This window comes from Rattus norvegicus, chromosome 14 (assembly GCF_021556685.1).
Source record: "Rattus norvegicus strain SHRSP/BbbUtx chromosome 14, alternate assembly SHRSP_T2T, whole genome shotgun sequence".
NCBI lineage: Eukaryota > Metazoa > Chordata > Mammalia > Rodentia > Muridae > Rattus > Rattus norvegicus.
In genome coordinates this window covers 3,242,679-3,268,880 of record NC_141547.1, presented here as the reverse complement: position 1 = coordinate 3,268,880, position 26,202 = coordinate 3,242,679, and the positions used below count along the sequence as shown (strand labels likewise).

The following is a 26,202-nucleotide window of genomic DNA, read 5'->3' as shown; positions in this document are numbered from 1 at the left end:
CAAAAACAAAAGAAAAAAACTGACCGGCACAGTTATATAGTTAAAACAGGATCTTCTCTGGTTCTAAATCCAAACCGTCTTTGACTTACCTGAGGACATTGAGAGAGACAGCCTGGTGTAATGGTACACACTTAAAAATTTTAGCACTTGGGGCTGGAGAGATGATTCAGTGGTTAAGAGCACTGACTGCTCTTCCAGAGGTCCTGAGTTCAAATCCCATCAACCACATGGTGGCTCACAACCATCTGTAATGAGATCCGATGCCCTCTTCTGGTGTGTCTGAACAGCTACAGTGTACTTATATGTAATAAATCAATCTTTAAAAAAAAAAAATCTCAGCACTTGGCACTTGGGAGGGTAAATAAGAGATTTGATTGTGAGTTTGAGATTAGTTTGGGGTACACAGCCAGACCCCATCTTAAGAAAAGAAAAAATAGTCACATGTTTAAGTAAAGGTTGGAGAGAGAGAGTGGCTCACAGGTGAGGAGAAATGAGCACCCTTAACCCACCCGCACAGTGGCTCACAGCTGTCTGTAACTTCAGTCCTAAGGGATCCAAAAACTTCAGCTCTTCCAGACCTGGGAGCACTGCACACCTGCTGATACCCACATAGGCAGGTAAAACGCCCACATGAAATACACAAATAACTTTAAAAATTTAAAAATAAAAGTCTCAGTCTTACCTAGAGAGGAAACCAGGGGGAGGGGGTTGGAGGAAGAAGGAAATGGGGGGGGGGGGCAACAGAGAGGGGAAGCCCTCAAGGAGGCTTTAATACAGGAAATGGGAGAATGGTTAAATTAGCTCTGAACAGAAACTCTCTTTCATGAAAGGAAAATGGCAGGCGGCTATCCAATAATGAAAGACTTAAACATAACTGAGGGGAAAGTTAGGTGACAGAAACCATAGAACCACGAGTTACCACATCTTTTCAAAAAGTGAAATACATATAAAAGTCGATGGTACATCAAGACCTCAAAGAAATCTTCACATTTAAAATATAAGCACTAGAATTCTAACATAGCATCCAAAATTAGAAAGGGAAGGCTGGAAGCCCTGGGTCCTGCTAAGACTGAACCCCCAGTGAACTAGACTGTTGGGGGGAGGGCGGCAATGTGGGGAGGGTTGGGAGGGGAACACCCATAAGGAAGGGGAGGGGGAGGGGGATGTTTGCCGGAAACCGGGAAAGGGAATAACACTCGAAATGTATATAAGAAATACTCAAGTTAATAAAAAAAAAAAAAAAAGAAAAGAAAAGAAAGAAAGAAAGAAAGGGAAGGCTATTGTGGCTGGGGGTTGGGGGCGGTGCTAGCAGTGCAGGGGCAGGGCCATAGTGGGTGGGTGGGGGCAGTGCTCAGCAGTGTGGCACTTGCTTGACTGCGCAAAGACCTGGATTTGATCCTGAACAATTCAGGGAGAAAATTGAAAACAAGAAAAGATTCTCCTTGGTAATTTAAAAGAAAAACATCTCTGGAATACCAAATTCTAAATGAGTATGTAAAGTAAGATTGTAACTAAAGGGGGAAGGAAGGAATCCTAAGGAAACACCAAGAAACAGAACAGAAAGCAGAGGCAGTGGTCGTCCATGGAGAGCAGGTGCGGGTGGTCGTCCGTGGAGAGCTCGTGGTCGCCTGTGTTGAAATGAACTATACCCATGTTGCAAGCAAAGCGCTCAGTGTCTTCTCGGAGCTCCACGACCCAAACATGGCTCCCAGGTCCATATAGAGAGGCTCTGTGACTCAATACAAAATTCCAGCTGAGCTAAACGATGTTTCTTACACTAACAACATAAAATGTAAAATGAAATCATGTAAAATGTAAGTACATAGAATTTAGACATAATAGGACAGAATGTGTTTTCTGACATAAAACCTAAGGCTACAATATAAGACTGGTGAATCTGTATAAATTAAAACGTATAACTTCTGAATGTGGAAATTTAAACAAAATTAATTTTTTAAAGTTTAAATTTAATGAATTAATAAAATGAATTAAATAAAAATTTAAAATTAAAAAATTAAATTAAAACCAGAGTCTAAGAAACTTTATCAAGCAGAAACACAGTTAGTGTCTTCAATATTGTAAAAGTCCACAGGACTCAATACCAATAAACAAAAATAAGTTACCAGCAAAACATTTAGGGAGCATGCCAAATTAAAATGGCAGTGATACCCCTTTGTGTCATGTTAAGAAATGGCACTTATGTTGCTATCAGTACCTGAAAATTGTTATTGTACAAGTAAACTGAAAAGTATGAATGCAGTTTGTTTAATTTGGTTTCCCTTGCGGGAGGGGTGCAATGTATATCAGTGCACATGAGTAGTTATGCCCATGGAGACCAGATGAGGACAGCAACACCACTGGAGCTGGAGAAATAGGAGGCTGTGAGCCACTAATTTGGGTCTTCTGCAAGAACAGTACATGTTCGTAACCACTGAACCACCTCTCCACCCTCCAGCCCCTACATATTTTTTACACTTTTTTTTAGAATCTCATATATGTGTACTATGTTAACTTCATTTGCACCCCACTTTACCTCCTCCAATTTTTTTCTATGTCCCTCACTCCCTCAGAATTCATGGCCTCTTTTCTCTCTCTCTCTCTCTCTCTCTCTCTCTCTCTCTCTCTCTCTCTCTGAGTGTATGTGTGTTTTCTGTATGCAGCCGAAACACAGTTTGCACAGTATGTGCACACACATATATGAATGCCTAAATTCAACTTGCAGAGTCTACTTAGTGTTTATATGGCTGGCCACTTGGCATCGGGTGACCTATCACCTGTCTCTGGAGAACGCTATCTCTTCCCCTCTAACCTACATTCACTCTTTTTTTTTTTTTTCCTGGAGCTGGGGACCAAACCCAGGGCCTTGCGCTTGCTAGGCAAGCGCTCTACCACTGAGCTAAATCCCCAACCCTTACATTCACTCTTTCATGTAGGAGTGGAGCCTTGTAAGATTTCCCCCATCTGTCCTTGTACAGGTCTTGATTAGGCAACCACCTTGTGAGGAATTCAGAGATACAGTTCCATGTCTTTTAGAAGATACTACGTTGCAAGAAGCCTCCTGGTCCTGGGCTGTCAGTGCTTCCACCTCCAGCACACTCCTGGGTGGAGATCCCTGAAGCTTCAGTGAATGGCTTGTGTGATACATGTATCAGGGGCGGCTGGGCCCCCTGCAGTCAGCTGATCTCTGCATTTTGAGCAGCTGTGACTTTCTGCAATGGTCTCTGCTTCTGGGTAGAGGGCTGAGAGCTGCCCTCAGACTTTTAAGTGCCAGGACTACATTCTAGGAAATTGTCACAGACAAGTAACTTAAAATGTGCAAAAGAGGGTTATGTAAGGATCTTCTCACAGGAATCTCAAGAGAGGATGGCAGTGGTCTCAGGGTACAGCAGCGATTCACTGAATGAGTTACAAAGGAATGATGAAGAAAACAGATTGCAATGTGGCTGTTGATAAAGAAACATCAAAACACATCAGCTTGTATGTAAACACAGGCTGGTAATGAGAACAAAAGACTAGGTAATGCTGGATTATCATTGAGTGTGTGCCTTGTTCCTTTCTTATGAATATGCCAGTCATCTAACACATGAAATGTCTCCATACGTATGGTAAGTGTATGAACTGTGAAGTACAATTATTTACTTATGTAATCACACTAAAAGTTAACTGTAAACACAAACTCCACAAATTAAACAATGAATTCTAATGTTAACGTATACAATAAACTTTTTATGTCATGCTAGTTAATAAAATACATAGAATATGGGGCTAGGGAGATAGCACAGTAGATAAAGATATTGCTATACTCAAGGGCCTGAGTTCAACCCACATTAAAAACAAAATAAGCCAGTGCACAATGTATAGAGGTACAAGCTTGTAATCTTAGTTAGGGAGATAGGTGGATCACTAGGGAACACTAAGGAGCCAGTCTTGGCTAGCTCCTAGTCAACAAGACACTCTGTCTGAAAATCAATAGTGGATGACACCTGAGGAGGATTGCTAATGGAGGCTGTCCTCTAGCTTCACACACATACAAATACATGCATGTGCTCCTGCATACATGAGTATTTTAGTAACTGTTCAAAAGAAAGCCTTTAGTTGGGGGCTAGTTTACAGTTTCAGAGACTTAGCCCATTATCATCAGAGCAGGGAGCATGGCAGTAGGCATGGTGCTAGAGAAGTAGCTAAGAGCTACATCCTGAACCACAAGGAGAATGAGATATGCTCAGCCTGGTGGGGCTTCTGAAACCTCAGAGCTAGCTCCCAATGGCTCCTTTCTTCCCACAAGGCCACACCTCCTAATCCTTCTCAAATAGTACCACTCCCTGATGACTAAGCATTCAAATATGTGAGCCTATGAGGGCCATTTCTATTCAAACTACCACGCATGATCATTCACATACATGCATAACACACACACACAACACACACACACACACAACACACACACACACATTGGATAGATAGATTATATATCATAGAGATGTTTGAGATACCTACAGAAATAATGGGAACATGGAATTTTTATAATAAAATTATCACTGATTTTATATTTCTTCTCTTTATGATTTCTACAATCATTAGCAATGAATACTTCATATTGGGAAAGAAAACAAACTTCCCGCTCTGAAACCACAGCACTTTAAATTACGTTTTAGAAGAACATCTAGTTTATGAAAAAAAAAGTCATAGAACATCATATAATATTATAATATAAAACAAGGAGTTGTGTACACTATAATACACAAAATTACCACATAAACATTCACAGGGGTTTGAAGACCACACAGTCATATTAATCTATAATTTGTTTTTATTCAGTGAGTAATAAAATTATTTTTATCTCCTTGCAATATTCTGTATTTTCCAGATATTCTACCAAAAAAAAAAAGTATCTTTCTTCTGAAATCGGGAAAAAGCACAACGGGAAAGGGATAGAGAAGATGGTTTTGCTCTTAAAAACCAGGAAATAGATGGATGGACTGAAGGTCAGACCACAATCCTTAGCAGATCGTCTTACACTGCAAAAATTCATTCTCATCTTAAACTCGTCTTTCCCTTGAGGACACATTTTCTGCAACTGTTCATGCTCTGCTCTGAACATTATTAAAATATTAATGTATTCTCCTCGTGTGGGTCTCTCACATTGCCCACTCTCTCTCTCTGAGCCACGAATCTGTACTTCTCCAGTCTCTGAAAGATCAGGGAGTTTGCCCAAGGTGACAGGTTCCCCACTTGTCGGTGGAAAGACTGGGGTGCAGCAGTCCTGGCTCCTGGGCTCATCTCATCAGAAAGCAAGGGTTTCCGGTCCACAGGATAAATTCTGAATGTGTGTGCTTCACACCTTCTAAATCAGAGTCAAGGATACTGTTGACCATTTGGTTAGGGACTCTGTTCTAGAAAGCCTCCAAGGCCTCCTGCCTCGTGAAGAGAGAACTGAACCATGAGCTGCACATGAGGGCGGACCCCAAGAAGGGCACCTAAGGGATGCTGCTTTTTCTTTAATTACTGCCCTGTGTCACTGGTGAGGTTAAGCCTTCGAGAACTGTGGAACCAGCGAAACCTATCTTTGGCTGTCACTCAATCTTCTTACTCAAGTTTAATGTTCTCTGGAATCCAACAAAGCTCTCTCAACCCCAGGAGGACTGCATGCTACATCCGAAATGCTAGCCATTCACACCTATGCAAGTCATACATACATTTCATTCAGGAGACATTTTGCCAAGGCCCCTCCCTGCCCCAAACCAAAAAAAAAAAAAAAAAACAAAAAAAAAAAACAAAAAAAAAAAAAAACAGATTTCAACAATCTGTCAGAGCCTAAGCGGCACAGCATTGAATAACCCACAGTAGGTTCTAAAACACATCAGAACAGCTTTTCAAGAGGTAAGTTTCCATGAACTATTAATGAAATGGCTTCGCTGTTTGGGAGGGAAAAAGAAGTCTTCAAGTCTAGCATTTGAAATTTAACCCAACACAGAACTCTTTAAACATCAAATCTAACATCTCGAGCACAGTAAACACCAAGTCCAGAAAGCATCATTAGACTAAGTTAGGAGCGAAGTGTTTGCCGTTCTTTCCTCTCATCATGAGAGAGTCTGCTCAGGGGAAGTGTTAGAGAGTCCACATGACACGTGAACCTCATAAATATATGACTCTCACCGCCTTTAAGTATCAATCACACGAAGGAAATTAATTCCCTGGCAACATTCTTCTGACTTTGCCAAAAATCTCTCTCAACTAACAGGCTCATGTCAAGAAGCAATGAATTCAAACTAACTCTTCTACAATTTGGTGCACTGTTTACATCTTGGGGTGTGTAACTGTCCATTTTAATCTCCTTCCAGAAAGAAAACCAGAAGCACTTGCTTTCGGCTTCCAGGCCCACAATCAGGTTGCAGAAAGAAATTACCAGTGCCCTAAATGCATGTGTCCCCTGAGAGCTTCCAACTCCACCGTAAATTCCTCTCAACCTAGAACGCCAACCTTCGTGGGGGCTGAGACAAATCTCCTTCGGTGTTTAAGGGAAGTATATTCACTTCAGAGCAAACCCTTTATTGCTAGAAAGACATTGCATTGACGGGAATGAGGCTGCAGAAGCATTCTAATGGTTGGCTTTCTAAAGACAGTGGGATGCTGAGTGGTACTCCACCCCTTGTCTTCAGTGTCAAATTATCTCTTCACTAGGTGGACCCAGACTGGATTATTTTGTGTTTCAATTCATCTTTAATCAAGTTTTTCGGCTACATTTTATTTTCAGGCCAATACAAGAAAACTAGAGATCCAGCTCTTGTGAGAAGAGAATCATAGTATCAGTTTGTACTAGGTTAGGATGCCTAGTTTAAACCTCTCACTCATCCAGCACAGGAATCAGAAGCAAGGGTTAGTTAACACTGTCGAGCGTCTGCACATAAGGAAAGCCATCAGCAACCACGGGTCTGTTTAGGAGCATTCTAAAAAGCCGCATGTTTGAGCTAATTTAAAGTTTGTAGGTTTCGAAAACAACCTGACTCGATATTTAGTGTCAAGTTAGATACCCGTGTGGTGAGAATGGCCGTTAGGATAGAACCAGGCTCTTTTAGAGGCCTAAGTAACTCATTTGGGTGGCCTAATATAATCATCTGATAGTAAATTCTCAGTGATGACACACAAAACAAAACAAACAAAAAATACACAGACACACAGACAAAAATGCTGAAAAAGGACATATCTTCAGTAAAGGAAGATTAGACATCTGCTTACAGATACCTCTTTAGGAGCAGGATTCTTATCATATACAGAGTTCAGCTCAAAATGAATCAAATTCCAAAACTAGGATGCCCAAGTGGACATTTCTAGAAGAAAACGTAAGGAAAAACACTCCAAGACATATAATGTCTGTGTACAAGGTATGCACAGTCGTGTACTCATGTAAACAATCCGCTATATATTATAGCATGAAACAGACTGCCAACAGGTGCATGGAAGGACTAAATATCACCAATTTTGGGGGGAAATACTCAAAACTACCATGAAAGCCAGGTGTAGCAACAAAGGCCAGGCTAAAGAGCAAGTGGAAGGCAAGCCTGGGCTACACAGTGTGACCCAGCCTGAAGCACAGACACAGAACCGGTGTAGTGGTGCATCCCGGAGCTCTTGTTACTTGTGAGGTCGGAGCAGGGTGATTGTTTAAATCTGAAGCTCAAGGCCAGCCTAGGAAACATGCAAAATCCTGTCTTCAAAATGAAAACAATAAAAAAAAAACTATGAAAAAATCATCAACTATTAGATCCCAGTTGGAATTATCAAAAATGCACAAAAAAAAAAATGAAGGCCACCTCCATATAAAGGAAAAGGAGCTCACACACTGAGCTCTACATGAAAGGCTGCTGCCTTAATTAGCACATCTGTTGCTATGATAAAACACTGACCAAAAGCAACTTGGGGAGGAAAGGGTTTGTTTTGTTCGTACTCCCAGGTTCACAGTTCATCCAGGAGGAGCTTAGAGCAGGAACTCAAGCAGGGCAGGAACCTGGAGGCAGGGACTGATACATTTTATTTTCAGACGAATACAAGAAAACTAGAGATCCAGCTCTTGTGAGAAGAGAGGACCTAGTATCAGTTTGAACTAGGTTAGGATCATGGAGGAGTGCTTGGAGGAATATCAGCTTGCCCCTCATGACTTGTTCAACCTGCTTTCTTACACAGTGCAGAACCACATGCATAGGGGTGGCACAGCCCACAGTGAATTGTGCGCAAGCGCATGCACACACACACACACACACACACACAGAGAGAGAGAGAGAGAGAGAGAGAGAGAGAGAGAGAGAGAGAGTATGAATCAGGATAATGGGCACAGACTTGCTTACAGGACAATCATATGGAGGCAGTTTCTTAAGGTTCCCTCTCCCCAGCTACCTCTAGATTTGTGTCAGGTTGACAACAACCAGCACATCTCCTGAAGAAAGCCTCTGAAACTACTATTTTATCAGTAAGCAATAAGTCTCTGAATCAAATCCCCCTCCGTATACTTAACATGAAGTCCATAAAGGAGAATGGGACTCCTTCCGGTTGTGAGAGGATCAGAAGAGCATGGTGTCAGGTGATGGCAGTTGTCTAAGCAGCACCCTGGTCACTATTGGAGGAAATTCCTTTGCATGTGTGTATCTTATTCTTGCTGCAGAGAATTGCTTCACACAGATAAGCAGTTGCAAATAGTAAGGGGTGCCCTGAAGTTAAAAGATCATTGGAGTTTTATTCCAAGAAATTGCCTGACTTAACCTGGCACCCCAAGCTAACACACCGCTGATCTCCACGGCTGTAAAAATCAGTTCCTAACACTTCTGCTTATTACCATTTTTCAAACAGACTTTTTTTTTTATTTAAAGGAAAATTTAGCATACAGCGAGAGTTAATTACATGCAAAGTACATTAAAACTGTCAAATGTTCCCTCAAGTTTTAGAAAAATCTTCTCCCCATCAATCTCAAACCTGTGCTCTTTCTAAGAAAGTTTATGTGCCCTGACGACCCCTCCTTCCAACATAATGGATGGCTCAAATCAGCCTAACTCTTAGTTTCTTCCTGAGAGTGTTTCTCTGGTTGTCCGCACACAGCTGTTTCGTTTTCTCTTTGATCACAGAGTGAAGAGAGCAGAGGCCTGGATGTGGGCAGAGGAGGTACTTGTGGTCTTGAAGGGAGTGTAGCCAAAGGATTGGGACAAACCAAAAACAGAGCAGGAAGGTGGTGAGAGCTCAGTGGACCTAAGTCCGTGCTTCTGATTGCCCTCTACAGTCAGCTGCCTATAGCCATCTCCGAGGGCGAGTTATAAAAGCCAAGAGATTTCTACCCTTCCGGTCTCATGTACTGTAAACTGAAAAAGGGTTGAGTGTTCAAATACACACACACAAACATAAGAATATAATTGCAAATCTGTAGGTGAAAGTCTGGAAGAATGCAAGACGGTAGACACGGGCAGGGACGTGACAGAATTGGCCAAAGGCAATGTCGATGTTTCTTGTTCTAGTGACTGAGCGATGGCCAGCCCATTGCCTGAGATGGAACCAAGAAGGGTCCAAGACACAAGACTCCTGCTTGGTCTTGTTTGGCTCTGAAGGCCTACAAGATATCTATATATCCAACAAGCAGTTGCAAATGGCTGCTTTGCATCCACAGATTTAATAGAGACACAAAGATATTCGTAGAAATGTAAAGTATGGGTTTGGAAAGACAGATCTGCAGTTATGAGCTCTTGCTGCTCTTCCGTAGAACCTAAATTTGGTTCTCAGCAGCCACAGAGGGTGACTTTGAAACTACCTGTAGCTCCAGGTCTAGGAAGCTGATGAACCCTTCTGGCTTCCTCAAGCACCTGCACATGTGTCACACACACACACACACACACACACACACACTCACACACTCACACACTCACACACTCACACATACACTCAGACTCATATACATTCACATGCACATTCACACACTCTCACACACTAAGACACTCACTCTCACTCACACTCATACACACTCAGACTCAGACACAATCACACACATTGACACACTCTCATACAACTCACACATTCACTCACACACTCACACTCATACACACACTTTCACACACACTAACACACATACACATACTAACACACACATTCACACACACACACACACACACACACACGGGATGGCAGAGACAGAGAGAAAAAAGAGATTAATAAGAAATAAAGGTTGTATAAAATAAATATAAACTATATCTCTTTACACCTGTGAATATCAATATTTGCACTGGCTTTCAGGCGATCTAGTGAGGATGCCCAAGATTTTGAATTAAGAATATGTGAACTAAGTTGGATCATGAAGGCCATGCTGGACCTTCTGGTCTACACTCACGATGTATTTGGGACACCTAGAATTTAAATGTAAATAACGGTAGAGTGGTATCTAGATTCTGCTGTGACTGGCAGTTTGCATTTAATTGGACTGTGATTCTGAGGGGAAGGCACTTCCTGATTCTCTCTGGAGGCGCAGAAAGCCACGGTCTACTTTCTTCAGACAGCAGAAGGAATTACAAATCATGCGCTCTTGAACACACACTCTCTCCTCTGTTTTTATTACATTTTAAATAAGACTTTAAAAATGCTAACTTATCAGAAATACACCAGAGAAAACAGCAGCAGCATGGCTGTAACCCCCACTAATGAGGCACTAATGCATAATTACTGTAATACACGCACTTCTCTCCACAGACGAGTATTTATAAACACTGAAACAGTCTAGTTTGCAATGGAGCCTTGTGCACAGATTGTTTTTCTCTTGTGGTTTGTCCCTTTTTCTTATTGTGGTAATATTTAATGAATTTCACAAGCTCTGCTCTTTCTCTGGAAATACTGAATGAACCTGTGCACAAAGTGTGTGCCTCCTTCTACGGATGTAGAGATGCCGCACCAGGACACTGGTGAGAGAGCTTGGCCATCACCATTTGACACTCAGAGTTGGGCACAGAGACAAAAGCAAACACTGCTCTTGCAAAGAACCAGAATTTGGTTCTCAGCACCCCACAGGGTGGCTCGGGACAGTCTGCAATTCTGGCTCTCGAGACTCCAATGCTGTCTTCTGTCCTTTGCATGCTCAAATCCATGCACAGACGCTCATATATACATAATTAAAAACAAAATCCTTAAACACTCAGAATTGAACCAGAATACAACATGTTAAGACCTTCTGGTTGACAGGAGAAATTCCACAGACAGATGATTCCACACGGGGGCAGGGGGGGTGGAGCAGAGAGACAGAGACAGAGAGAGATAGAAAGAGAGAGATAGGGAGATTACACAGAGAGTGAGGAAAGGCAGAGAGAGAGAGAGAGAGAGAGAGAGAGAGAGAGATTCCACACAGAGAGAAGAGAGATTCCACACACATAAAGGAGAGAGAGAGAAAGAGAGAGAGAGAAGACACAGAGAGACAGAGACAGAGAGAGAGAGAGAGAGAGAGAGAGAGAGAGAGAGAGAGAGAGAGAGAGAAATAGGCAGGCCCACCTGCACACATACTAATTGTGATCTCACCTTGAGAGTTTACTAAAGTGAGATCTGTTTCCAAACTCTGTCATGTGTCAGTGAAGGCCACTGCGTCTTTGGCAGCAGTGACAGTACCCTCCGCTCCTCCACTGCCTCGACCCTCTCCTGCTGCCCGCCTGGTTGAGCCATGGTGGCCCAGGATCATCTCTTTGTGGAAACAAACTTTAAGGATCTTCCTTATTCCTGACCTTGCCAGTTTTCTCAAAATCTCTTGGCTCAACGACACTCTCAGGTTCTCCTTCATCCATGGGCACAGTGGGGATCCCGTATGGAGGTCCTTTCGATGAGTGAATCTGCATAATGTATAGAGTTCCAAGAAATCTGGAAGAACAAAATCAGGAGGAGAAAAATTCAGGAACTCTGTTGGCTGTAGTCTAGAAGCCCAGGGTCAGTTCACCCTTCTCACCATTGCTGGCAGAAGTGTAAATTTATTTAATTCTTATGACAAACTATTAGCAAGATCTACAAATTCGTGTGCCCTTCAACCTGGCGATCCCACTTTGGAAAGCCGGTCGGCATGCATGTGAGGTTACAGAGAGGTCAGCGACATGTGTAAGAACAGAAGATTGGTGATGACCCAGATCCCAGTGCCCAGTGGAGGGGTGGTACATAAACTGCACTCACAAACTGTCTGTACTGGCTGCTTTTGTGTATCAACTTGACACAAGCTGGAGTTACCACAGAGAAAGAAGCCTCCCTTGAGGAAATGCCTCCATGAGACCCAGCTGTAAGGCATCTTCTCAATTAGTGATCAAGGGTGGGAGGGCCCAGCCCATTGTGGGTGGTGCCATCCCTGGGCTGGTGGTCCTGGGTTCTATAAGAGAGCAGGCTGAGCAAGCCAGGGGAAGCAAGCCAATAAGACACATCCCTCCATGACCTCTGCATCAGCTCCTGCTTCCTGACCTGCTTGAGTTCCTGTCCTGACTTCCTTTGGTGATGAACAGCAGTGTGGAAGTGTAAGCTGAATAAACCCTTTCCTCCCCAACTTGCTTCTTGGTCAGGATGTTTGTGCAGGAACAGAAACCCTGACTAAGACACTGTCCCACCATCACTGAAAACAAGAAAGAGAAAGCACTACAAATAGCACCATGGACGAACAAGAATGTGACTCTAAGTATAATGACTAGTTTTGTAGAGAGAAGAAAACCAAGGATTCGTTGTGTTTATACATACATAGAAAATTCTGGACTACATGAATGTCTAGCATCTAGAAAGTATATATGCCCATAAACATGACTAACATAGGGTTGAGAGATGACAGACAGTAATATATAAATTTTTAAGGTACTACAGTAACCCAGCTATATCCCTTATAGATATTAGGTATACTAATATATTATACTATATATGTATAGATGATAGACAGAAACATACATATATATACATACATATATATATATATATATATATATATATATGCACAGGCCTTTAATCCCAGCACTCAGGAGACAGGAGCAGGAGGATTTCTGTGAGTTTGAGGCCAGTCAGGTCTACAAAATGAGTTCCTGGATACTCAGGGCTCTGTTACACCGAGAAATCCTGTCTCCAAACAAACAAACAAACGAACAAAACCCAACAACTACAACAACAAAAAGAAAGTCAGGCAGACAGACAAATAGATGAGTGTTGTTATTATATACAGGCTTTATCATGACAGGGCGAGAGTAGAAAGGTTTTCTCACCATCTGCTCCTTGTGTGTAAAACGGTTGGTTTTCTTCTGTAGGATTTTATAGTTGTGAATGTTTCCAGGTGCTGTGCGATCACCTAAGTTGACTTAGGAAAATACGGCACCTTGACCCTGTGTGTTTATCTCTCCCTCTTATACATTACTACAGCGACGAAGCGGGCATTAGAAGCTATAAGCCCGGGGCTGGGGATTTAGCTCAGTGGTAGAGCGCTTACCTAGGAAGCGCAAGGCCCGGGGTTCGGTCCCCAGCTCCGAAAAAAAGAACCAAAAAAAAAAAAAAGAAGAAGCTATAAGCCCACGAGGGCAAAAGGAACAGACAAGCAGCCAACACGGAGTAAGAGAGAAAGAGGTGGCCATCGCAGGTGAACACGAGCAAACGTCCTTGATTTCACAAAGTAGAAAAGCCTGGAGCCTGAAATCGTAGAGGAGAAAAAAAAAATCAACAAAAGACAACTCTGCTTCTGACACCAGAAACCCAGGAGAGCAAAGTCTTTTGCCCCATGACCATCACTCGAACAATCTTAAGGGACTTTGCTGGTTCAGCCATTGTCCCAAAAGATGGGACATGTTAGACAAAGCAACTGGTCCTTCAGAACAACAGGAAGCATGGGGAATTGAAGTCAGTTCCCAGCACTCTCATAAAAGTAAGAGTTCTGTGTCTGTAACTCCAGAGTAGAATAGAGACAGTGGAGGTAGAGACAGTGGGGTTCCTGGTGTCACTCCATAGCCAGCGTAGCCAAGTCGGCAAGCTCTAAGTTAAAGGACTTTTTTAATCTCAAAAAGACAAAAATGAACAGGTGGGGAACGATTGAAGAAGGCAACTGACATTGATTTCAGGCTTCCACAAACACAACCACACATAGACATCGATGCACAGATGCCCACGCAAGAATCCCCTGCATAGAAACCCACACGCGGACACCCGCACATAAATACCCATGCGCACGCAGACACCCACGCACAGACACACACACAGTAGCTGAGTAAATGAACTCAGAGGATGGAAGGTCTTTGTGCTCATAATTTCGGTCCCTGGTTGTTTCCAGAGTGTAATAATTCATTACTCATGTGGGAACCTGTGGGAGCGGTGGACTATTCCCTTGCTGGTGAGGAAGCAGGTGAGGAAGGAGCGGGGCCCTAAGATCCCCTCATAGGCCAGCCCTTAACGTCTCGATTTCTTTCCACTAGACCCCACCATTGATTGATTTCACAGCTCCCAATCATGCCACGAGTTGGCAATCACACCTTTAGTACAGGATCCTTTGAGGGTCACTGCAGATCAAAACTATTAAACCAGTTTGTATTCTAATTAAATGTAACACTTCCAAACTCAGTAAATTTCTCCTTAAAAATAATGGATCTTACCAAGCTATAGTGGCACATGACTTTAATTCCAGCACTCAGAAGGCAGAGGCAGGCAGATCTCTGAGCTCAGGGACAGCCAAAGCTACACAGAGAAACCTTAATACACTTTCAGCTAATTAACTATTGATGCATTAATTAAATTATCTTGAGCACGCACCCTCTCATTTTAAACCCTTGTCAATGCAACCTGTGATCCTAGCCCTCTCAGGCATCTTCCACAGTCATGTTTTTACATTGTGACTGAAAGATTGAATCATTTAGATTCAAATCCCTCTCAGAGCCACCATCAATGGAATTTGACACATGTGACAGTAGATGGCTTAACCAAAAAAGTAAACGCTTCCGGTCAGTTACAGTTAGTGACAATAAGCTACATATCACCAAAGAACAGCAGGGAGTCCCCACTGCCAGTCTCTTAAAGCTCACAACAATGTGTACCACAGAGGAAAAACTCCAGCCCCCATTGCCTCAGAAAGGCTAGATTCTTACCAGAACAATGGACTTGAAAGAGGAAATTCAAGGTTGGAGTTACGTCTCAGTGTGCAAAACAGCACTTGGTACACAAGCATTAAGGGTTAGAGTTTGGATCCCCAGCACCCACATGAATGCCCTGATAAATGCAGACGAATGTAAGCCCAGCATGCAGGGAAGGGAGACAGAGCGGTTCCCCAGCAAGCTAGCTAGCTGTACTGGCTGAATCAGCAAAGTCTGAGTTGAAGAGAGAGGGAGAGAGAGACCTCCTCTCAATGAATAAGGGTGAGCAGGGAAGACACCCAATGCCAGCCTCTGACCTCCATGTGCACACACATGTATGTGCGTGCAGGGGACACACATGTGCATGTGCACACACACCACATGAACACATGTATCAGAAGGAGATCTAGAGAGAATTCAAACTCTGTAGAGCCTTTGCGCAGAGTACAGAACGTTCAAACCTCAGCTTGTTTCCCACTGCCTGAATGTCCTGTCCTGCAGAATCAGTCTGTTACCCTGACAGTTTCTTTTGTACGCAGATTGTATTTACCTGAATTATTAATGCTGCTTTGTTTGTGCCGTATCTTAATTTTCCCCCTTTCCTTCACCTGTCTCGAGTGTTTTGAATCACATTTTAGGAGCTAGTGAACAGTGTGTTTCTTTAGGAAACTGGATGGTGTCACTGGTGGGGGCTTTTTTGTGCTGCTAAGAGATTACTCTGTTTTCTCTTGGTTTTGAAAAAGTGAACATGTCTTGTTTTCATAAACTGTCAGTCAACAAAACTTTAAACTGTATCGAATGGATAAAAGATAGGCTTTAAAGTATGGATCGTATGTCAGATAAAAAAAAAAAAAAACAACAACATAATACATGGAGACTCCAGGGGGCAAGGAATTCTCAATAAGAAATAAGTGCCTACAGGAAAATTCCTCAGGCTGACAGAAATAAACAGCAATTAGTAATACTCGTGAGACCGTGATTTTGGTCATACAGACAAGAACTTACTTTTTTTTTTAACTATCACCCTATGTAGAACACAGTGGTTATGCCCAAAGCCTACTCTATTTATCTGGGTTCTGTTGAAGCAAAAGTCATGAATAAAAATACTCAACGATTGGAAACAAAAAATGGAAATGCTCAACTACAGTTTCAATACTCCGAAGACCAAGATGGGAAATTTGTGAGTTCAAAACCAGCTGAGTTCAGGGTGGCGGGTGAGGTGGGGGTGGGGTTCCTCAGCACTAATATCTTCCAACACTAACATGTCCAAAGCCCCCGTGTGATCCCCAAAACCATTCTCAATTCTGTTAGGGACTACAGAAAGACAAACTCCTCAGCTTTAAGAGTAAATGAAAGGGGAATTAACACTCTCGGATCAACAGTTCAGAGCAGTGGCTGCTCTTTCCTGAGGACTTGGTTCAATTCCCACCATCCACGAGGTGGCTCACACCATCTGTAATTCCAGCACTAGAGGAACCCCTCTTCTGGCCTCTGTGAGACCAGGCACCCAAGTGGTGCAAAAATAATCACGCAGAAAAAAAACATGAATACACATAAAATAATTTGAATGCACTTGAGGGCTTTCTTCTTTGCAGCATTTTACAATAAGCTAAACTGAAGTTGCTGAAGAGAAGAGAGTCAGTCCAGGTTTTTGCAAAAGAGGCTTGAAAGAGAAGAAGAGCAATGTTTCAGCAGCTCCCGCTGAACCAGCTGAGATCAGCTGAGATGTTTAAAAGAAAAAAAAATGTACAAACACCACACAAGCTCATTGGGAAGGAAAGGAAACTTCTCTATCTTTGATTTCCTTCAGAAAGATAAAATGAAAGGGACAGTAATACATATTTTAAGCCCTGTGAATTCACAATGGAGCTTTAGGATAAAGAAGAAAAACCTTTGAACTAACAAAGGTCCGTCACCGTACACATCTTTTCTCACAAGTACCTCGTACAGGAAATGATGCTGCCTAGAGGGTCCAACTGGCTGTGTCACACCTTCAGGAAGCCACAGCGCATTTCAGATGGTATCAATCCAGCCTGAGTGGACCATCATTGACTTCTCTCTGACCTCTCCTCTTGTCACACACAGCTCTTTTCAGCCCAACGTGTCGGGAGAGCATTGGCTCAATGCTCACATCTGAGTGTCTCTTTGTACCATCCCAAAGTCCACAAATCCCATTAAATTGATTAAAGTGGCCCCAAGGACTACCTAGGCTTTCACACTGGCCTTAGATGAAAGACCAAGGAAGCTTCCTTCTGAGGGCACTCAGTCTGGGATGGGGAAGTTATTTGGATGAGGTGTTGAGTTTTGTGGATTTTTTTCGACAGAATGATTTTTATATTTCTCTGTAATTTTCAAAGAGGTCAGCAAAGGCACAAAGGCTCTTCTCTCAGAGACAGGGAAGTAAGTGGCTTTTATTACAAATGATCTCTAATTACACCTTTGTTCTAAGAAGGTAGCAGGGAAAGCTACTAGAGCTTACGAAGCCAGCAATACATCCTAAAGAGGCATATTCTAGGGCTTTGGAAAAAGCTGCCTGTGTAAGTAAGCACGGGTAATGTCCCTAAATTGAACAGGATGGAAGTGGCCTCAATTGAGCTGAAAATCTAAAGGGAGAAGTGAGAGCTTGGAAAAGCAGACGTCAGATCTGCAGACCGATAATAACCCTAGGACAGAATCAAAGGAGCTCCGTAGAACAGAACACTCTGAATGTTTATCTCCTCTCTGCGTGTGTGTATATAGGCACATGATTGTGTAGGTGCATATGGGTGTGTATGAGTTGTGTGTGCCTGTGTGTGCATGTACATGTGTGTCCATATGCATGTGTGTCCATGTGCATGTATGTGCATGTGCAGGTGTGTGGAGGTTTAAAGTCACCTTCTAGCACCCTTGCTTGGCACCCATGAAAGTTATGTTTTTAAGACTTTCTTTCCAGTATTTTTAGTTGTTTATGTGAGTGGGGGTGCATAGGTGCTCAGAGTGCAGACTGCAAAGGCCTGAGTCTTCTGAGCCCCTTTAGTTGAAGTTACAGATTAGCTATCTCTCCAGTTGTCTGTTTTCTACCATAGGAGGAAAGGGTATTGAATAAGAGGTTGAGCTCCCTGGGTTTTTTGGTTTGTTTTTTTTTGTTTGTTTGTTTGGTTGGTTGGTTGGTTGGTTGGTTGGTTGGTTGGTTGGTTTGCTTTTTGGACTGGCTTCACAAATCATAGGACCTGGAGAAAAGAACAATTGTTCGACCTAAAAAGTTCAGTTCTCTTATCCATAAAAATGAGGAAGCAGGGCAGAGGCTGTAAGCCAGCGGTAGAACACACGCCTAGCATACAGTAGGGCCCAGATTCATCCTCAATACTAAAAAAAAATTTAAAAATAAAATTAAAATAAAAATAAAAATAGAAAGAAAGGGAGGAAAGGAGGAAGAAAGGAAGCAAGCCAGTAATAATAGCTAGCTAATTAAATATCTACATCTTTGGGAAGAAGAAGAGGAGGAAGAAGAGGAGGAGGAGGAGGAGGAAGAGGAAGAAGAGGAGGAAGAGGAAGAAGAAGAAGAAGAAGAAGAAGAAGAAGAAGAAGAAGAAGAAGAAGAAGAAGAAGAAGAAGAAGAAGTAGTCATCAAGAGAAAGCTTAAGTATTTTGTTAAGCATTTAGCATATCCAGCCCTGGAACTACACCATACACTTAGCTCATAGTTTAGTATCATCTATGTGAAGTCTTTCCTCAGACCCACAAACGTTTATAAACGGCATATGGCATTATCTAATATGCAAGGTTTTGCTCCAACACACCTAGATTTCTGTTATGGTCCGATCATTTCGTTTCTGTGGACTATAAGTAACTCTCAGAATGGTGATACCTTCATTTGTAAAACAAGAGACATCAACAGGACATCTGTGTCTCCAAGTAGGCTCTCCCTAACTCCAACATGAGTTCCTGCTCTAACTCAATCCCACTCCACCTGACCACAAAAAGGACTCATTTTCTCTCCTAGACTCATGGTTCAGTAGATTGAAGCTCAGCTCTTCACCTAGTCCTCCAGGACCAAGAGTTTGGAACTACACTAGCTCCTCCTCACTGTTTCAAATTCCATAAGCATCCAAGGCCAAGTCCCCTTGGCACCTGTCCATAAATATTTATGTTTATGTTGTTTATGTTTACCCAATTCTTTCTTTTACTTTACTTTTTTTTTTTTTCATTTATCTATGTGCACGTAGGGTGGGGACATGACACAGTGTGTGTCGCTCAGAGAGCAGACAGCACGCTGGAGTCAGTCCTCTCCGCCCACCGTGTTGTTCCTGTAACTCCAACCTGAGTCATCGGGCTTGGCAACCCATTGAGTCATTTGACCAGCCCAAGTCACTGAAGATTCAGTGGGTTGAGGGGTTGGGGGATGACATTAACTGTAACTGTTCACAGCTCCAACTCTCCTCACGTCATTGCCAGGTCCTGGGAAGCCAACCAAGATTGGCTCTAGGCTTCTCTCTGAACAGCAGCAACAGATAAAAGGGCCCCATTCCCTAGAACGATCTAGAGTGAAACAAGCTATGCTTGCTCTTATATCTAGGTCTGTGCAGTTTTACAGTTTGACTTCATTAAGAGTTTAGGCACAAAGCTCTATGCCTCTGTAGAGGAAAAATCGTGTTCCCACTGACCCCTGGCCTCTTTTCTCTGAAGATGAAAAAGAATCTCACAAAAGTAATGACCACATGGGTTCCCAGAAACTCCCAGACTCCGGAAAGAACAATGTTTCATCAACCAACCCCTTAGCAATCACTCATACTGACCCAGTATTTTCTCCTCATCTCTATAAAACATCGGTTTGTTCTCTCTCTCCCTCCCTCTCCCTCTCCCTCTCCCTCTCCTCCCTCTCCCTCTCTCCCTCTCCCTCTCCCTCTCCTCCTCCCTCTCCCTCTCCCTCTCCCTCTCTCCCTCTCCCTCTCCCTCTCCTCCTCCCTCTCCTCCCTCTCCCTCTCCCTCTCCTCCTCCCTCTCCTCCCTCTCCCTCTCCCTCTCCTCCTCCCTCTCCCTCTCCCTCTCCCTCTCCCTCTCCCTCTCCCTCTCCCTCTCCCTCTCCCTCTCCCTCTCCCTCTCCCTCTCCCTCTCCCTCTCCCTCTCCCTCTCCCTCTCCCTCTCCCTCTCCCTCTCCCTCTCCCTCTCCCTCTCCCTCTCCCTCTCCCTCTCCCTCTCTCTTTCTCCTGGCTCCTACAATTCCTCAAGACAAGAGTTCCTTAAAGTGCCAGCTTAGAAAGCACCACCGTGTGAGGCGTGTCTTTGCTACCTAGCCCTGATGTTGCATACATATTTTCCATAGATCCCTTGACCCAGGTAGCACATGGTTTAGTTTCATTTGGTTTGCCTAAATAAAGTAGCATTAAAAAGAATTAGTCATTACAAAGACTGCACTAGACTGAAAGTTAATAATTAACTAGGGCTCTGGAAAACACTTGAAACAATCTAACTCTCTAAACCCAGAAGGCAAATTCGCGAATGTGAAGAGTACACTCTGCCACTGGCTACACCTGTTAAGATGATTTTCTTAGAGACAAGAAGAGCTTCTTCTCCCGGCAGCATTCTTAGCTCATTGGGTCCACGCCATCAAATAGTATTTCAACACCATTCGAAGTCATACTATGCATGGTAATTTAAGATTTGTACAAACCCCACTTAAAATGTATACAAATCTCGCTTCACATTTACTCATTAGCCTAATAGGCTTCTAACTCTGGTTTCAGATGTCAGACCCCCACCGAGACTCTGTGGTGGCTAGTATAACAACACCACTTACTTCTTACCTTGATAATCAAAGTTGAGCATTTCGTCTCCAGATTTTTGTAGGGCATGCCAACCAAATAAATCACGGCTTCTTGTCGCCTCAGATATAATCCTCTCGGCCATCATGCCAAACCCAATGCATAGCTCGCTGAGTTTTCTTTAACGTTATTACAGGAGAGAATGAAATCTACCTCTAGGTGGCGCTGTGCCGGGGTCTCCTCCCTTAAGAATTAATCCAGTGGAGCAGATCAGGGGCCTGGCTTGGGGGTCACCCTAGACGGTAAGTTCACCTTGTGACTTTTCCCTCCCAGAACTCCGAGGTTCCCAGGACTGACCTCCGAGCCTGCCATCCCAAACCGCCTGGCATTTTCTTTCCTTCCCCTTACTCCTCCTCTAAGCAGCTCAAGGTTCATAGTTCGCTTGGCTTGGGTTTTCATTTTGAACTCACAGAAACCGCCAGTCTTGAGCTTTCATTTGAGTCCATTCTCAAATTCTTTTACTAATGTAACTAAGAACGCCAGGGCCTCAGTTTTCCTCAGATTGCACAGTGACTCCACGAGGGTGCCCCCGGATTTCTGCTAACACTGTTTCTCTGCCTTTTCTTTAATCGGCAGAGAATACAAACCCAGACCTACACCCTGGATGGCACTGTACCCAGGAAGAGGTTACTTTATCAGTTGTTAGACCCAGCCTCGATATGTAGCACAGGTTGGCCTCAAACTCTCAATCCCCTTGACTCAGCCTGGAGTTAAAAGGTCTACACCACAGTCGGCCTTACGCTGAGGATTTCATTTTTATTTTTTAGGTTTGGTTTTGCTTAAATAGCTTGAAAATAAGCTGTCGTTATGAAGGGGAAAACAGAGTTGGAGAGATGGCTCCAACTGACTGCTCTTCCAGAGGTCCTGAGTTCAATTCCCAGCAACCACATGGTGGCTCACAACCATCTGTAGTGGGATCCGATGCCCTCTTGTGGTGTGTCTGAAGACAGCGACAGTGTGCTCGCATACGTAAAATAAATAAATAAATCTTTAAAAAAGAAAAAGAAGAAAAAAAGAAAACATATGATGAAAATGAGGGGAGGAATGTTCTAAAACTTACACTCAATGATAATTAATTTGGATTCTGGCAAAATTTTTAAAGAATGTAACTCACCAACAAAGTATAAAAATCAAGAAACTGCACATTTACAACTCACACGCCCCACCTCTCTCCAAACAGAGTGTACAAGTCGGGTGTCAACATCAAAGGAAACGTTCCCTCTAGCTGACTCACTAAAGTATATAACACACTTCTCAGAAGTTGAGGCCAACAGAGACCCACAGCAATTAAACCTCACAGTCAGATGGACCTGAGTAGCCATCTTGTTGAGAAAGCGGTAAGACCTACCTATCTATGTATCAATTTGCTTATTCATAAAATTATTACGTTTGTGGTGGAGATTAAATTAGATGGTGTGTAGCATGCTGCTTGCTGTACCGACACGGTAACTGGGGGGTGGGGTGGGAGGGAGGAGTGATTTCTTATTTATTCCCAAAATGACTAAGAGTTTCTCTGACACTGAAGCAAAAACATGGTCAGCATTTGTTCAAAGTTATTAGAATAAAAGTGGCACGACGCAGACCTAGGTCTGTCTGTCCTGTGTGTGTTTCTGCTTAGCAGTGGAGTATAGTAGGGACTTTTAGCAGTAGAATAATAGATGAATAAATGCTTTCTGGACTTCTCTAGGAACATGGAAAAAGAGAAAATTCCTTTTCTTTATTTAATGCCAGCGTCTTTTTCCCCCCATGAACCAGGTAATCTGTGTCAAAGGCAGTAGGGGGATGCCTGTTGAGCCTGTTGAGGTGGAGCCCTTACCTTAAGTTGACATAGATGCCCTGGGCAATTAAACTGCAGAATACCACAGTGGATTGTATCCAAAAGTGGGGAGGGCCAAGTCACCCTCATCACCAGGGAGATACATTAAAAATCTGTGAATAGAAGACTTGGCTGAGGACACATGTCTGGAACCCTTACACAGGAGAGCTATGAACTCACTTCTCAAGTGGCCCCTGGGAGTCATGAATAACTGGAAGACTTATTGCAAGGCAGAGACTTCTAGAAGCTAGAGATGACTCACAGAGAGTCAGTAAAAACATGAGCAAGTAACTGAGTTCAGTGGTCCTCCAACATTATCTGTAAGAGAGAGAGAGGGAGGGGAGAGAGAGAGAGAGAGAGAGAGAGAGAGAGAGAGAGAGAGGAGATGTGATGAAGAAGGAAACTTGGCAAGGAAGCATTTGGCAGCTTCAGGAGAAAACAAGAAAACCTAAGGGATGGTCAGGAGCAGAGCACTTATATGTTTATATAATGTATAAGTAAATTCTCTCATACCTACGAAATTGCAAAACAATAGCTGATTATGAAAATGATAACCACCTATTATATCCAACTTATTTGAGCCTTCGTGATATTTTCTCAATGGGGAGAACAAGAGTCAGAAAGACAGCCCAGCAGCTAACCACAAAGTATGTTTTGGATTACGTAGCGTGTCTCGACTCTGAGGTGTAAATATGGTGACTCATCACTCCTGGTCACGCTCCTAGTGAACACCCTCTGAAATATTCAGGGCTGGTACAGCATGCCCCAGTGATGGACGCTTCTCGTTTTTATATCAGGACAACTGGGGGATACCATGCTGCCTCTCTCTGTGTAATGTAGCACGGCGGCATGCTCACTGAGGCATACGACCAGAATGTGTCAGTTTGGAGATGAAAATAATTTTCCTTCTCTAGCAAGATATTTTACACATAACCATACCTATTTCCAATGTACGGCCTGCTTATATACCCAAGGGAAGTGGTTTCGTGTTGTAATAAATACCTCATCACCCAGGATCTGGTTTGAACTACCGTCTTTTTAAAGGATAATGATTGGTTTTTTTTTTCAGCTGTTGAAAAATCTAGGGAATTTGTGATCATGCATTTCCTAATGTGGCGAGCTCCGTCCACTTCACTTTAATCACATAGATATTATGCTGTCGAAAAAGCGTGTACCAGATTCTGCTGGTTCTGTAAATAAAATCTTTGTGTTTAAAGAAGAGACAGGCTTGCCGTTTGCCGCCATGCCTTGTTGACTCGTTACTTGAGTGGGTGCCTGGAAAGGGCCAGGTGGTGTTTATGCAGATGACTGAGCACGTTACAATGTGTTCTTCCTTTTGGATAAAACATTAGTGTATCAGATGTGACAAATCAGATGTTCATCTTCCGCACTCCTGCATGATTTTACATTGAGAATTAGATGGTGTGCTGGCTTAGCTTTCTGCCTCTGATTTTTGTTTTCCTGGAAACTAAGTTTATAAATAAAGTTCTTTCTACACTCTGCATAATTATAGTCTCACAGAGTATCTAACCGGCTAGGCAACATGATAATTATAGCTATACCTGTCTTGCGTTCTACAAGAGAAAAATAAAACAAGTGTTCTGGGGTAAACAGGAGTGCACCATTCATAGGCTGTGACAACTATTTTACATAGTATCCATTCCTGTGCTCTGGGTGCTGAGAGAAAGCAGAGTCTCCCTGTAAACATCTTCAGAGGAAGCACCTGAGGCCCCAGTATCCAAATAGGAAATCAGTGTTTGCCAAGCTCTGAAATGCAAGGCTCAAAGAAAATGATTTCTTCTAACCGAAAGGCATGTCTCCTGTATGTTAAAATGTTATAAATCGAACTTGAAAAGGTCCCTCCAAATAATTTTAAGTACCTAGATATCACGGCACCTCCAGGACCTGCTGGAGTCTTGCTCACAGATAGCATGACTACACGCTCAGCCTACTCAAGATTCCTGCCACCTCCTCTTCCCAGCACTGGGATTCCAGTGAAAGACAGAGGCTCCCACATTTCCAGCAAGAACAACTGAAAACTGTGTTCTGCACGCGACCTCTTTATGTTGTCTGTTCTGAATTGGGCTGGCCACCAGTGAGGCACTAATAACAAGAAAGCATCCAACTGGCTCTGGGGCTTCAAGAAGGTCTATCGGTATTCCAAGTCAACAAATCCATTGCACAGATATTCACCAGCTTTCCTTCGCTTGCAGATCGACATATGACCTTTCCCCACAATCAGACACAGAGATGATGTGAGGTCATAGAGAGACGGTAAAAGCGTTCTGGGGTAAAGTTTTGGAGGGCAGACAAAGTGAGAAATGATGAGAGGCTTGCTGAGCCCTAGGGGACAGGTAAGAGCAAGGAGGTCAGGGCAGATGAGCAAAGAAGGGTAGCATTTCAGGGCTCGGAGGAGGTGACTTATAGGGATGGCTAATACTGTGGTATCAACTTGACCGGATCTGGAAACAACTAAAAGATGGGCCACTGGATGCTTGTGGGAAGGATTTTTCTTGATCAGAGTATTTAAAACAAGAAAACCCACTCTAAATCTGTGTGGTGGTTTGGCTCACATGGACTCTTGGCCCACAGGGGATAGCAGTATTAGAAGCGTGGCCGAGTTGGAGTGGGCGTGGCCGTGTTGGAGTGGGCGTGGCCTTGTTGGAGCGGGCGTGGCCTTCTAGGAGTGGATGTGGCCTTGTTGGAGTGGGCGTGGTCTTGTTGGAGTGGGCGTGGCCTTGTTGGAGCGGGCATGGTCTTGTAGGAGTGGACGTGGCCTTGTTGGTGAAGACATAACCTTGTTGGAGAAAGTGTGTCACTACAGGGACTTTGAGCTCTCCTATGTTTAAGCTCTGCCTAGTGTGGAATTCCCAGTCTTTTCCTAGCTGCTTTCAGATCAAGATGTAGAACTCTCATCTCCCGGTTGCCATGCTTCCTGTCCTGATGATAACAGACTAAACCTCTGAAACTGTAAGCCAGCCCCAATTAAATAGTTTCCTTTGTAAGAATTGCCGTGTCATGGTGTCTCTTCACATCAATCAAACCCTAAGACAGGGTGGATGGCACCTTCTGGTGGCTGCCCAGAGAGAAGAGGTCCTGCTTGCCTTCCATCTGACTTTTAAGTTCCTTGGCTCTGTTGTTAACACTGCCAATCTCCCCACTGAGGCCAGGATCCAGCTTCAGACTTCCAAACTGGACCAAAGACCGATGGCTCGCCACAGTCCTTAAGGCCTTCACAACAGTATTGGAATGCTGAGCCATGCGGACTTCGAGTTCTTACCCTCTCTCAGACACCTATCGTGAACAACCTAGACCATATCACGTAAGCCAACATAATAGACCCCCTTTTAATAGTGTCCTCTCTGTTCCTCTAGAGAACCCTGAATAATACACATTATTACTAACTGTGGCCACTAATTTCATTACTTAATAATAGTATATTGTGAGACAAAACTTTCTTTGAATAAACACAGTACACACATGTATCTATCTACTCATCCCAGACAGGGAATCCA

The 26,202-nt window shown here is 43.3% G+C and overlaps 1 long non-coding RNA gene across 1 annotated transcript in view; it reads right to left on the bottom strand.

Annotated features, from left to right (window-relative positions):
• LOC148001183 (uncharacterized) overlaps nucleotides 1-26,202 on the bottom strand; it is a 56,269-nt gene that overhangs the window by 14,824 nt on the left and 15,243 nt on the right. Inside the window, exon 3 of the long non-coding RNA XR_015637686.1 lies at nucleotides 11,733-11,865. This is a non-coding gene — a long non-coding RNA (uncharacterized LOC148001183). The remainder of the gene's footprint in view (nucleotides 1-11,732; nucleotides 11,866-26,202) is intronic.